Here is a 13,485-nt window from a genome sequence, read left to right on the forward strand (position 1 = left end):
TCATGTGTCAAGAGGTGAGCATCAGCTTATTTTTGATTTGCACAAAAATGCTGGAACAAGTAATCATCCAGCAGGGACAGCTATACCAAAAGAAAATAAAAGTTAAATACATCAGCTTTCTGTAATAGATTGATGGACATGGCAAAATAAAAAGAATGGCCTTATTTTATAATAGTCTGCTTCCTTGAGGACAAAAATCCTAAAAATGCTCAGCACCGTGAATCCTAAATGACTTCCCTAGTAATTAAATTATATTGCATCAAAAAGCACACGCCTCCAGCAGTTTGATTCGGATGTGCACACTCTAACCAGGAGTAACTGGGTAAGCAAAGACTGGCTGGAGTTGACATAAAAACATGTAGAATGCTTAGCACTAAAGCAAACCTCTGAAATGGAATAGAGCCTTTTGCTTTATGATAATCTCTGGGATGGATTCATCACTGTTTTATTACTGACTTTTGTTATTGTATCTGAATACAGTTTGATTTTATGAGATCTTAAATATTACCTTTATAAACATTTCATGGGATGTTGACTCTCTATCTGCAAATTGCTTATTTGCTTATTGTATCTGTTCATTAATGCCACTGCAATAGCTTATTTTTGCATTAGCTTCTTTGTTGAGTCTAGTTCATCTTCTGAGAAAACCCAGAGATGAAATTTTTAATAAGAAATCCTAAAAAAAAAAGAGATATAACTGCAACTGGTAAAGACATTTTCCCTTATAGTGTTCTGTTTGCAGCATAATTCAATCAGGGTGTTTATGCCAGTAACTGAGATTTCAAGAAAGTACTTTGTTTATCATTTCATCAATATAATTTGAGCAACCCAGAAGGATTTTTAAATAGTAAGATAAATTCTGTTCATTCCTCCTGCAACTTTACCCCAGTTTCAGACTTCTGCTCAATAAAGGCTCTCCTCACATCATTTCTTTTGCTTCCACCATTCTGACTGTGCAAACTCAACACCAATAAAAACCTGTGGCTGAATTCCATCTATGGAACACATTAACTCGTTTGCAACTAATGGAAGATGATGATGACTGCACTGGGAGAAAATACAACAGGATCACTGGGTTCCCCTCATCAGCCTGTTTGACAGCTCTACTTGCGTACACATCACTTATTCCACTGCAAGCCTGAACATTTACATTCCACAAAGCATATAATCAAATTTTATTCAAATACAGCCCAAGAACTAAGTGTATTTAACTTCTGGAAACACATTAGGTGATTATTTCTTTCATAGTAAAAATGTAATACTTGCAAAACCACAGAACCAACTGCAAACTGCTAATATGTTTCATTATTATTAAGTCTGCCCCTTGGAGACACCAGCAATTAGGGTCAAATGAAACTCCATAATCCTTCTAAATTTCTTTCATGGTTGCCTCCAGTATTTACATTTACCTGTGAAATTCATCTCACTGGGAAAGACAGGCATCTTTGAAAGGCTTCAGATAAGACAATTTGAGCAGACACATTTTGCCCTGTTTCCCATCAAAGCATTTAAAATTACAAAGTTTATGCTTTTATATCGGATTTGCAGAGTATTAACATTTAAATAAGCTTTAAAAAGGGGCCAGATACATAATCTAAACCAAAAAATTAATAAAAACCAGCCATTTCCTATAAACCCTACAATTAACCATTATGATGAACAGAGAGAAAGCAATCTATCTCACCATGCCATAGAGCTGATGTAGCTCTTCTTTTCACACACCACACAAGTTAATTACTATGAGCAGATGTGCTTAGATTACAGGAAAATTTATACTCCATGAAACCAGGCACTGAAGATATCTATTTATTTTGAAGCACGAATTTGTCCCAGTTTGTTTGGAGGTTTGCTTGCATGCAACTTCATCAGCAACATGGCCCGCACAAAACCCATCCAACCTCACAGGATTGAGTTCTGCACTGCTTTTGGTGTGTTATACCAACCAAACATTTCAAAAAGGTACTGAAAAAGAATCTACTGATCTAAGCAACTTCTTACAAACAGGGCAGTTCTGATTTGTCCCACAAATTCTCCACCGTGCCCTGAACAGGGAATGTCTGTGACCACACTGTGTGTTCTGGGGGTTAAAATGCAACGGAAGAGATAATTGCAATTGAAGAGTCAAACAGAGAGCCCAAACGCTCTCAAGAGTTCACATCTGCAGTAGCTGCTCACTTCTGCAGGCCCACTTACGCTTGAATTTCTCAAATGCTGTTAAGTGCCTATTATTAAGATGCCCTCCAGGAGCACAAGGAATAAATGAGCAGCAGCCAAGGCCCGTGGTCAGCGAGGGCAGTGGCTGGGGAAGGCCACGTGTTCCAGCCACACGGCCGCGGCTGGGAGCGCTGCCCCGGCACGTCCCACATCCCCCGAGGATGTGCTGATCTCCTTCACCCCGAATTAAATGGATGCTGAAGTAGATGGCCTTGGACAAGCCTATTACATTTTAATAGGTTGGTAAGATCCCCTCACACTGCCTGCCTCGAGTTCAGGCAGTTCCTCTGCCTACACAAAGGCCAGGGCAAAAACTAAGATACAGAAAGTTGATATCTAAAAGACAGTACAAAAGAGATAACTCGGAGACATTTCAATCACCTTGGGGCACATCACAGAAAACAAATATATGATTGCAGTGAAACTTCAGTGAACTGTCAAAAAGAAACAATAGTACTGACCGGAGTTGATCAGAAAAGCAGTAAAAAGTAACATTTGCTACAAGGCTTCACATCCAAGATCCAAATTTAACACTACAAAATACCCTACTTCAGGAGAACTCTGTCAAATATCAGAATATATTATTCAAAACTTTCCTTATTTCACAAAGCCAATATCAGCAATCCTCTAATAAATGATGCACACATCTGGCAAAACCAGCAGCTGCCAGCAAAAAAATTGACTTTAGAAAAATCTTTGTTAGAAGGTGACATATTTTTCATTACTATCTATTGCCATCAAGGTATAGAGATGGCTTTTTTGTGTGTAGTAATTTTATTCCAGGGGAATTCCAATTTTTTGGATGAAGTTTCACTTGATTTATTATAAATAAAGAAGATGGAATCTTCTCCTGAGTCTTTTCAGAAGGAAATCAGTGACGATAAGGGAAGTGGAGAAGGGTTGCTTCCAACAGGAAAAATGTTTGGAAGTATTACTACTGCAATCAGACTTGGTTTAGAAAGTGCTTAAACCTACCACTCAGCAGTTCTAATATTTCTAAACATATTTAGAAATAGTGCCAGCAGAAAAGAGCACCACTGGACACCCAAAGCAAATGTAATATTGACCAGTTCACAGGCACCTGCTGTATTCCCACAAGTGCGAGCACTTCATAAGCATCCCTGTCACTTCCAGTTACTCTTCTGTCACTTTAGTGCACCTGTTTGAAAGAGAGATGCTGGGAATTTTGAAAGACAGTTTGAGTCAAGGTTATCCATTTATTCTGAAATTGAAAACTCATGTCTAAAACCTCTACTGCAGACATAAAGCAATCAGAGTAACATTAATATACAAATTCTGAGTCAACAAACATGACATCAGGATTCCTTTTACACTTTTGTGGCATGTCACTTCTTAAAAAATCTCGTGCTTGAAGATTTACAGTAAGCCATACTGATGGGCTCTGCCATTTAGGATGCAAATATTCGTGGTGAATATTAGTTCTTAATTATTGAATGAAACCTGACTCAATAATTTCCATTAAGAAGGGTTTTCTGAGTAACGCAGAAAAAGGGGAAACACAAACTGCAACTTTTATCAAGTTTCTCTAAAGGAAATTCCCCAGACAGGTCAAACCTTAGGAGTCTGACAATGAACAATATATGCTATAAATCAAACTCTGCATTCCTTTCAACATCTCCATTTTCCTTTCACCAGCAGCTGGGTTTGTTTGTTGATTTGTTTTTCTGTTTGTTGGTTTGGTTTTTTGTTTATTTTTTTTTTCTGGGCGTGGGGAGGTTGTTTGCTTATTTGGGTTTGTTGTTTTGGTTTTTCTTCCAGGAGGTGAGAGGAGGAAGTCCAAACAATTGACAGAGCCCTTGAATGCTTCATTCATTTAAGCAGGATCAGCATTTCAACCCAGAACTGCCTATTTCTCAAACTAAACCCCTTTGGTACTACCATACTGTAAGAATAAACAACTGGTCTTCATCCTTCCATTTAATGGCTCTGGAATGTCTCACAAGCTGATAATCCACTTGACTGAGATCATTATGGACAAGAAAGAGGTTACTTGGGTAAAGACTGTAAGAGTAACATCTCTAGTGTTTTCCTGACAATGAATAGTATAAAAGTATTTTAATAAACTTGCTACAGTATAAAAGCTTTTTAATATACTTGGTTATTTTTGGACATGCTTCAAGCTTTCTTATTTAAAATGTCTATTTGAAGAAAAGTCCTCCTTAAGGCCATTTTCAAGAGAACCTGGATCTTATCCTGCTCAGCTCAGATGAATTTTTAACAATTTCCCTATGAACCGCAGAAGCTTTGGCATGAATTGTCTTTGGAGTTGTAAACAGCACAAATGTGACATGCAGGAAATTAAAATTTTATAAAAGCAAAAGTAGATCTAAATCAGTACTGAATGAGCCTGTCTGCACATGGAGAGGTGAACAAGAGGGATGTGAAAGTGTTATATAAAATAGCAAACAAAAAAGGAGACCAACCAGGACACAAATGCCTCAAGAACAAAGGATGATTCAATTAAATTAAAAATCATCAAGAAACTAACATAGTTCACTCACAGCAGGGTTACCCCATTGAACTGAGGTATGCCAGACACACAGAGAGGCTAAAAACCAGCAACAGTTACATGAGCTCATTTAAAATATTAAGGATTAGAAACCCTCATGTTTCAGGCTGTAAGTGAAGAAAGCAAGAGTTTTAGGATGAAATGGCTCCTGTATTTCTGACACAGAGCACACAAGACTGTGTGAGCAGGTCTGCTTACAACCATCCTGTGGCCACAGAAGAGATTCCTGCTCTAGTCTGTAGCATCCTCTGCACAAACCATGACGTGTCACCACCCAGGCCTCCAGTTCACAGAGTACAAATTATTCAAGATTTGTGTGCAAAGCCTGAATCAATTGCTCATAACTAGGATTTTAAATCAGTGGCAGCTAGTGGTAAAAACAAGTCATAATTGGAAGGGCCTGTCTCCAGTTAGAGGGAGAGATTGCTCTTCATTATGTCTCTCATTATGCCTTTCATCCTCCTGAGCAAGTCTCGGCACAGTTTGGTTCTCCTTGGACCTCTTTCATCTACTACACTCTGTTTAATGACAATCCATCATTTAAAAAAGGACCCCAAAAAGGACTTTCGCCAACGATAGTTGCTTAGATCATACAGACTCCACACCAGATAAAAGAAATCTTGGGAGACCAAAGAGAGCTGAACTTAATCAGAGGGATGAAAGACAAAATGAAAATCTATCTACCCTTACATTTAAAAATGGAGTTTCCTTCAGAAAAGATGATCTCGACTCTCTCCCTCTGTGCCTGTTAAATATGGTGTGAGCACTGTCAGATCCTGTGGGACTTTTATGATTGAGATGCTCCAGCAATTCCTGTAAATTGTACGCATTTGGATGGTGCTGTCTGAGGTGACCCAGCCACTTCCTATTGATCTAAAACCCTTTTCCCCCCCTTCTTCCCTCCTTCCTCCTAATCAAGGCAGAAATACATAGCCTGGCAAGCTTTGATGTCCCTCTGCTTTACCTCTCATTATTTTGATCTTTTAACAATCCCTCTATTGGTACATGCCCTTAGCATGCATTTTCAGTGTCCGAGCTTTCTGGCTTCAAAAGACTGTTCTACTTGATTAAGGCTTTTTGTTCCTTTCCCCGAGAAAACAAATGCTGTGTGTGGTACTAAGATGCTGATATTTGTTTTGTTTACCAGATAAGAACAGTATACAGTTAAGCTAGAGAGCCTGCTTATTCCCTTCTACAGAGTGGAATATACTGTCCTGGTTTTGAAGGAAATCAAATACATGTAACTTATCTGATGCAGTCTTCATCATCTTTATTTTACAGGAAGTCTACAGATCATTGAGTTGCCTTTGGATAAAATGCTGCACTGTAGATTGCTGTCAGGACAAATTCTCTAAGAGTCTCCTCAATTTTTATGTTGCTGGCATAAGGCTACAGTGACAGAAATGACTCGGAGTCTCTCCTGCTATTAGTTCACGTCTATAAAGTAATGTCATGCCAATTCTCCTCCTGCCTATGAAATATTCTTAGAGCAGCTCTACCTGAGGTGGAAGCTGGGCAGACCCAGGCTGAAATATAGTTTTAAGTGTCCTCTGATGCCTGCTGACATCCCACATTAAAAACAGGAGGGCAGTCCACCATCACTCTTCTGTGAACAACCTGTCACTGGCAAACCAGTATCAATCTTTCTTCCCCTTGTCCTATCAACTCACACCCAAAGAAAGAAAAATTGGTCTAGGGGAACACATTACCTGGAAGATCCATGGGATGTAATACAATATGAGGACAAATTTCCATGCCCCACTGCAGTGCCCAGCTGCAGATTCCAGCCGTGTACATTTGTATAGACACCTCTGCTGCAGCACCAGGTTTTAATAAATTGGCCCAGGATGATTTCTATGCAAGCAGGTGACTTTATTTCTCATAAATTAAACTGCAGCAATATCAAAGGCAGCCGAAATGCTCAGAGAGATTGATCCACCATACCTTCACAGAGCTTCCCCTCCTGTTCCCAGTCAACTCTAATACTACAAAACTGAAATTAATCCCTTGGAAAATCTCTCTGGGAGAGGATATCTTCCTCATGCCACTGGTGCAGGGAAGGCTAAGAATGCATACATACATGCATGCATGACATTAGTATGGCATTTTTGTCTCCTCCTCTATTTTTCCTTGTTTCCCTCTTTGTGAAACACTGTCACACATTTTTGCATGAAGCAAATCTACTATCAAATCTATAGTTAAACTCAGACTTTGGGAAGTAATTTAAAGATCAAAGCTAAACGGTAAACTGACAGAAATCTGACACGAGCAATCTGGACTCATGCAATCCCTCATTCATACTGCAGCGATCATTCTCTCCATCTCCTGTGTGCAGATATACACAGTTCATCAAGAATGAAGATTAGTTTTAAATGCAAAACCAAAGGTAAATGTTCATTAAGCTCAAGAGATTTTAATTTGTTCAGTGCTATTCACCAGAGGTTGACTTCTAAATACTTAATTTCTTTCTGCTAATGAAATTTGGGTATTTTGAAAAAAAAGGCTCCTAATCTATTCTGAATCTATTGGCAAACCAGGAACTGGAATTACTCAAGAGAAAGTTTCGGTGTTTTTATCTGACCTCAATTGTTTGTCATTACTTATAGTGGCAGAAGGTGTTACAGAACAAAAATAAAAGGGAGGATTGCCTGCTGAATCTATTCTGTTTTATGAAACAGAAGAATAAATTTCAGGAACTTGGAGATGAGAAGAAAAATGTAAGCAAAACATGATTTTATGACAGGTGCTTTTTTACAGCAGGATAATGGCACTCATATAAGACTGAATTCCAGACTTTCCTTTACAGTACTGCTGCCCACCTCTCTACACTGCAAGTGCTGCATATGACTTTTTTTTCTTTAATGAAATGAAAAATTTCACTTTTCTGATTTCAGAGCACGCTCAATTTATCCAACATGTATTTTTGGTCTGCCCTTCAAAGTACCCATGATTTGCAGTTACCCAGATGTGTTACAGATGTGCTCTCTAGTTCATCATCCAGACTGTTAGTGACAGCACTGACAACAGTCCAGGGTGCGTGTGTCCCGTGGGAAGCTGTCAGGATCTGATCAGAAGCCATCTGAAACAGCCTTCCTGGCTGACAGCAAAGAGCTGATAACAGAGCTTGGAATGGGTCTTTTCAACAAGTTGCACAAGCAACTCACCCTGCATGTCTCTAGGTCATACTCTCATACTGCACATGGGAGGCTGTCGCATGGGACTGGACTCAATGTCTTCCTGAAGTCAAGAGAATATGATCTGTGCTGCTTTTCACTTACATTATTGCCTGACCTCCAGCCCACTGCCTTGTCAAGGAAAGAAATCAGATTATCAAAAACAATAATAGTGAATCAATTCTGGTTTGGTTGTTTCTTACCACCTTGCTACTCTCCACGTGTTTATAAGCTAAAATTGCATTATCAGCAACAAGAGGATAACAATACAACACATCCTTTGTGAATTTGCAATATGATGTAGAGTAATTATATCTGTGAACTGTTGGTGGAGCCCTGGGCAGACATGGCTGGCAAACAGACCAAGGCTCTTCGTCCTGGAAAGGCAATCTCCTTCCTGAACCTCAGTGCCGTCCTAGACAAACTCTGCTTCACCAACTTTCTTTTCAAACAGATCACAGACAAGTCTCACCTCCTGTCTTTACCCTGGTTAATTATTTTCCCCCTCAATTATTTGCTCCCAGTGCCACCAGCTGCCAGATAGGTGCCTTCCAGACCAGGATTCTGGCTGGGACCAGTCAAGTTCAGCTCACTGTGCTCTTTTGTGTCCCTGCAACCGCCTGTTACACCCTGGACTAGAACCAGCAGAAAAAACACTGACCAACTAATGAACACCCAGCATCACTCAGAATAAGGCTGAAGGTGCCATTGTCCTACCTGTCCTACCTCCCCCCTTATACTGGAGGGAGCTGCTGGTGACAGGTAAGCTGCTGTCAGATGGACAAATTGACACAGGACTGCACCACAGAGCCCTACTCAGAAAACATCACCAGTGAACTGAAGCAGTCGAGTCTCCACCATATTTACTATCATAATTGCATTCCTTGTAAACTTCAGGTTATCACATTGCCTTCAGCCTGTAAATTGTCACAGGATCCTAATATGTACCTCCTGAAATTGGTAATTCTGTGCAGAAAGCATTCTGCAACTCAAATCACAATGATGTGCTAATTTAGCTAATCAGCAGTTATATTAACTACCTACAAAACAAACAGGGAATAAGAACTGTTGGGTGACTTATGAGCAAAAAAAAAATATGGTAACACTGATGCTTTTTTGATGGCACACCTCATTATAAAGAGGTTACCACAAAATAATTTCAGGAGAAACAACAACAGTGTATATGGCCATTACAGGGTTACTGATAGATAATACATGAGATAATACAGCTAAAGGATACCTGTTTGAAATATTTGTGTAGATGCAATCTTAACAGGCTATATCTAAACTCATCCTTTCATCTTGCTTCATATGATGCATTAACTTGGTCACTATTAGACTTGTGATCACAGTACTGCCTATATTTTATATAAGATTTCACTGGAACTATCACTGCATTTAGACCCACTCAGGAAACTTAGACAGAAGATTGTTACCATTTTTTTCTTATGATGATAATAAGCTCTTGGTCTGAATCAGTCTAAAACCAGTCTTGTCTGCAATGTCCCTACAGCTATCAGAAAGCTCCAGAGCAAGAGCCAGAAACCTACAATGAAGGAGACAGGAACCTTGAATTGCTTTAGTCTGGTGCTGCCTGCATCCCACGTTTTCACTGTCAATTCATACATCAACTTTCCAACTGTAACAGATTATATTTAACACTAACAATCTTAGCAAAGTCCATGTGGTGTGAATTTACAACCCAGCTAAAGCAGAAAAGGAAATACATCCTGTGTGGTCTGACAGCAGAGCAACCAAAAGAAATACACCACTGAGATGCTCAATGGGGCTGTCCAGGATCGATCCATCCCGTGCCCTCTCGTGAGACAGGGAGAGTTCTGCTCTCCAAAGCAAAGGAGTAGCTTCTTATTGCTGCATTGGTGAGTCTGCATTGTTGTTTTCCTGTACATAAATCAATAAACTATCTCTAAAAATATTTCCTGCTCTGTGTCACAGCATTTCTGTATTCTTATGATGGCGAGCTACAGCTCTGAGAAGGACTTACTGTCTCATTAACAGGGGAAAATATGGTCAAATCCTCCAAATGAATCAAAGCAAAGTGGCAGGAGCAGGAGAAATAAGACATGGCACTTTCCATTGCTGCAGCTTTTGGAAAGTAACTTGTTTTTTTATCATCGTGTTGTCAGTGTATTTCCAGGACCAGTTTTTAATGCAGAGTCTCATTAGACCCGTCTGCTCTTTAATACATGTCTGTTTACGCTACCAATGGTGTTTGAAGCAGCCTTCAAAGACACTTGCTTAAAACAGGCTTTCCATCCACTAATTAAACCTTAACAATCCCTTATAACGAGCAACACATTTTTTCCCCAAAAATTGTGTACTTCCCAGGTGGCTCTTCATGTTAGCACTGAAAGGAGAGGTCATTCCTGAAGGATCCTCCATCACAAACATCTGAGAACAGGAAAGTCACCAAAGTGCCCCTGCAGAAGAAGGGATTCTCATGGAAGCATGGAATGGGCTGAACTGGACACCATCCAGCTCATCTCGTTCTGATCTCCCTGCCATGGCAGGACACCTCCCACTACCCCAGGTTGCTCCAAGCTGCATCCAGCCCTGAACGCTTCCAGGGATGGAGGCATCCACAACTTCTCTGAGAAACCTCTGCCAGGGCCTCACCACCCTCACAGTTAAGACTTTCTTCCAACTCTACTTATTGTCGCTTTAAAGCCAATCCACCTTGCCCTGTCACTCCATGCCCTCTCCAGCTCTCTCAAAGCCCCTTCAGGGCACTGCAAGGGACTCCAACATCTCCCTGGAGCCTTCTCTGCTCCAGGCTGAGTAACCCCAACTCTCTCAGCCCACCTCCATAGTAGAGGTGCTTCAGCCTTCTGAGCATCTCTGTGATTTCCCCTGGACCTGCTCCAACAGGTCCACATCCTTCTTATGTTAAGGACCCCAGAGCTGGATGCAGAGCTCCAGGTGAGGTCTCACCAGAGCAGGGCAGAGGGGCAGGATCCCCTCCCTCACCTGCTGCCCACACTGCTTTGGATGCAGCCCAGGACAAGGTTGGGTGTCTGGGCTTCAAGTGCGCATTGCCAGCTCACGCTGAGCTTCTCATCAACAACATTCCCACATCCTTCTTCCCAGGGCTGCTCTTAATCCATTCTTCATCCAGCCTGTATTTGTGCTTGGGATTGCCCTCACCCCTGCGCAGGACCTCTTCTCACAGCAAATTAGTTCCTGGTGGAGGCAAATGACAGCTGTACAGCAACACAGAAGTTTGCAAAGCTCCTCATTTACCATTAGAAATGTTGTCTTGTGTAACTGTCAAGCAACAGCAATATTCCTACCCTGTTTTACTTGAGTGCCCTGTCTTGGGGGCATTTTGCCAATCATGCCTCAATTAAGTTTAAATAACAACTAATTTATTAGTCCTAAAGGCTACCTTTCCCTTTCCTATGGGACTGCTTGCTGAGTAAGTCAGTCCACTGAAGCTGATGTGAAAAATGAAATGCTACTGTAATTAGTGTAATATCTTTCCAAGATAAAACCATAAGAACTGCAGCTTCAGACAGCTGTCATCTGGCTATTCTGCTTATTATTCACAGACAAACTCTGATATCTTCTGCATATTACACGGTACGTTTACATGCAATCTCAGTGAAAACACTCGTGGAACAGGATCTCTAAGTATCTAGCTCAGAATGTAGCCAAGAGAAAGAACGGAGCTTGAAAGTCATTTCAGACCTCATTTTCCCTCAGCACAGTCATTGTCCCAGATAGGTACACATAAACACATACTGGTTTTCTTTAGAAGCAATTTATGTGAATTCAATGTTCTTATAAAATTGGCTAGATATGACAGTCACTGAAAACTAAAATCCTCTTTTTTACATGACAGTCAGGGTACAGAGAGAAAAAAAAATCTAAAAAATGGATGCTCCAAGGAACAGCGAGACTGATTATCTTCAGAGGTAAAAGGGTAATTGCTGTCACATGGTAAAAAAGGAACCAGGCAAATTCATATGAATACTCTTTGGAGAAGAAGCCCTTACTGGTTAAAGATGCTGCACATTATGTAAGGCAATTACTGTGTGGAGTGGTGGTGATGCCTCGAATGCAAGCTCATTCACAAGATGCCTGAATATTGCAGGAAGGCATCATCTATCTCTTACACCTGGGATTCTTCTGCTGATGGCACAGATTCCCCTGAAAACACCCAGAGACTCACAGCACCATTCATACAAGGTAATTTGGGATGGAAGGGACCTCGGAAGATCCAATCCCTGCTCTAAGAAGGACTGACTTCAAAGTTAGAAAAGGCTGCTCAAGACCTTTTTGTTAACTGTTCAGTATCTCCAAGGAATCTACAGTCTCTCTGGGCAACCTGGGAGTTTCTCTCACTCCAGCCTATGATTTACCTTCTCTTAATTCACTGTGCACCTCTGGGAAGTGTGGCTCCATCTCATCTGTGAACTCCACACTAGACACTCCTCCAGACTGAACAAGCCCAAATCCCCAGCCCCATCTCACATGCTAATTCAGAAGTATATCCAAAACCCCCTTCCCAGTGAAGAATGACAGGATCAGAAATCCCCCAGTGTCAAGGTTTATAAGATGAAGAGCCCCTGCAAGGCGTGTAAGCAAATACCTCCCTTGGCTAAAGGGCTGTTCCCTGACAGCACAGAGCACCTCTGCACACTCCTGAGGAGTCCAGGCAGCAGCAAGGAGAGGTATTAACAAAACCTTTATGAAAGTTTCCCTTACTAAACACTTCTACAGGTAAAGTACAGAATTGCTGAAAACCCAGCAGATTCTTTTCCAGACACAGTATGGTCAGAGTCAGCAGCTGGGTTTGATCTCTCTGTGGAGATTGCTCCCCTTGTTCATACAAAATATCTTTAAAAATCTTCTTCCATGGGTTTCATCTGAGAACTCATTTTCCTGAGACCCCACTCATCTTCAATAATACCCAGCAGAGTGGTTCTATCACTACATGTAACTATGAAAATCAAAGCTGTTACAAAAGCCACAGTTAATTACAAAAAGTGAATGCAGCACTGGAACGATTTTTGCTTAAACCCACCAAGGTATGTTTTTCACGATTACCCTAGAACAGCACATAGCCTAGGTAATTATTGGAGGGCTCTCCACAGAGTAAAAGCAAATGTGATACTCTTCTACTATACTTCTAATTCTGTCAGATTAAGATTAACACAAAGTTCGTGCACCTACTAGAACATAAGGATTACCATCCCTTCACACAGAGACTGAACAATACAATTTACAGATTTGAAAACCTTGTGGAAAGGTTTGTGGTCAAAACCTAGTTAAAGATATTTACTCCTTTGAGTTTCAGTTTAAAACACATTTCTTCTTTCAGATACATCCCACATACTGTCAGGGCTTTTCTTTCTTTTCCTTTGTTTCCAGATTATATAAGAAATTCATTTCATCTTTAAAGAATAGCTTCTAGCTTTGTGAAGGAGTAAATTATTATGTCAAGTTTCCTCAGTTAGCATACCTGTATAGCAATTTTTTTCAATAAAAATAACCTTTTGTAAAAGGTTTCATTGTATTTCCCAGGAGACTGATAACAGCCACATC

At 40.5% G+C, this 13,485-nt stretch overlaps 1 protein-coding gene across 7 annotated transcripts in view; it reads right to left on the minus strand.

The window, feature by feature from the left end:
- The window catches only part of THSD7B (thrombospondin type 1 domain containing 7B), a 299,357-nt gene that overhangs the window by 109,688 nt on the left and 176,184 nt on the right, over positions 1-13,485 (minus strand). The gene's annotated exons all lie outside the window — the stretch shown is intronic.

The sequence above is a fragment of the Corvus cornix genome, chromosome 7 (assembly GCF_000738735.6).
Source record: "Corvus cornix cornix isolate S_Up_H32 chromosome 7, ASM73873v5, whole genome shotgun sequence".
NCBI lineage: Eukaryota > Metazoa > Chordata > Aves > Passeriformes > Corvidae > Corvus > Corvus cornix.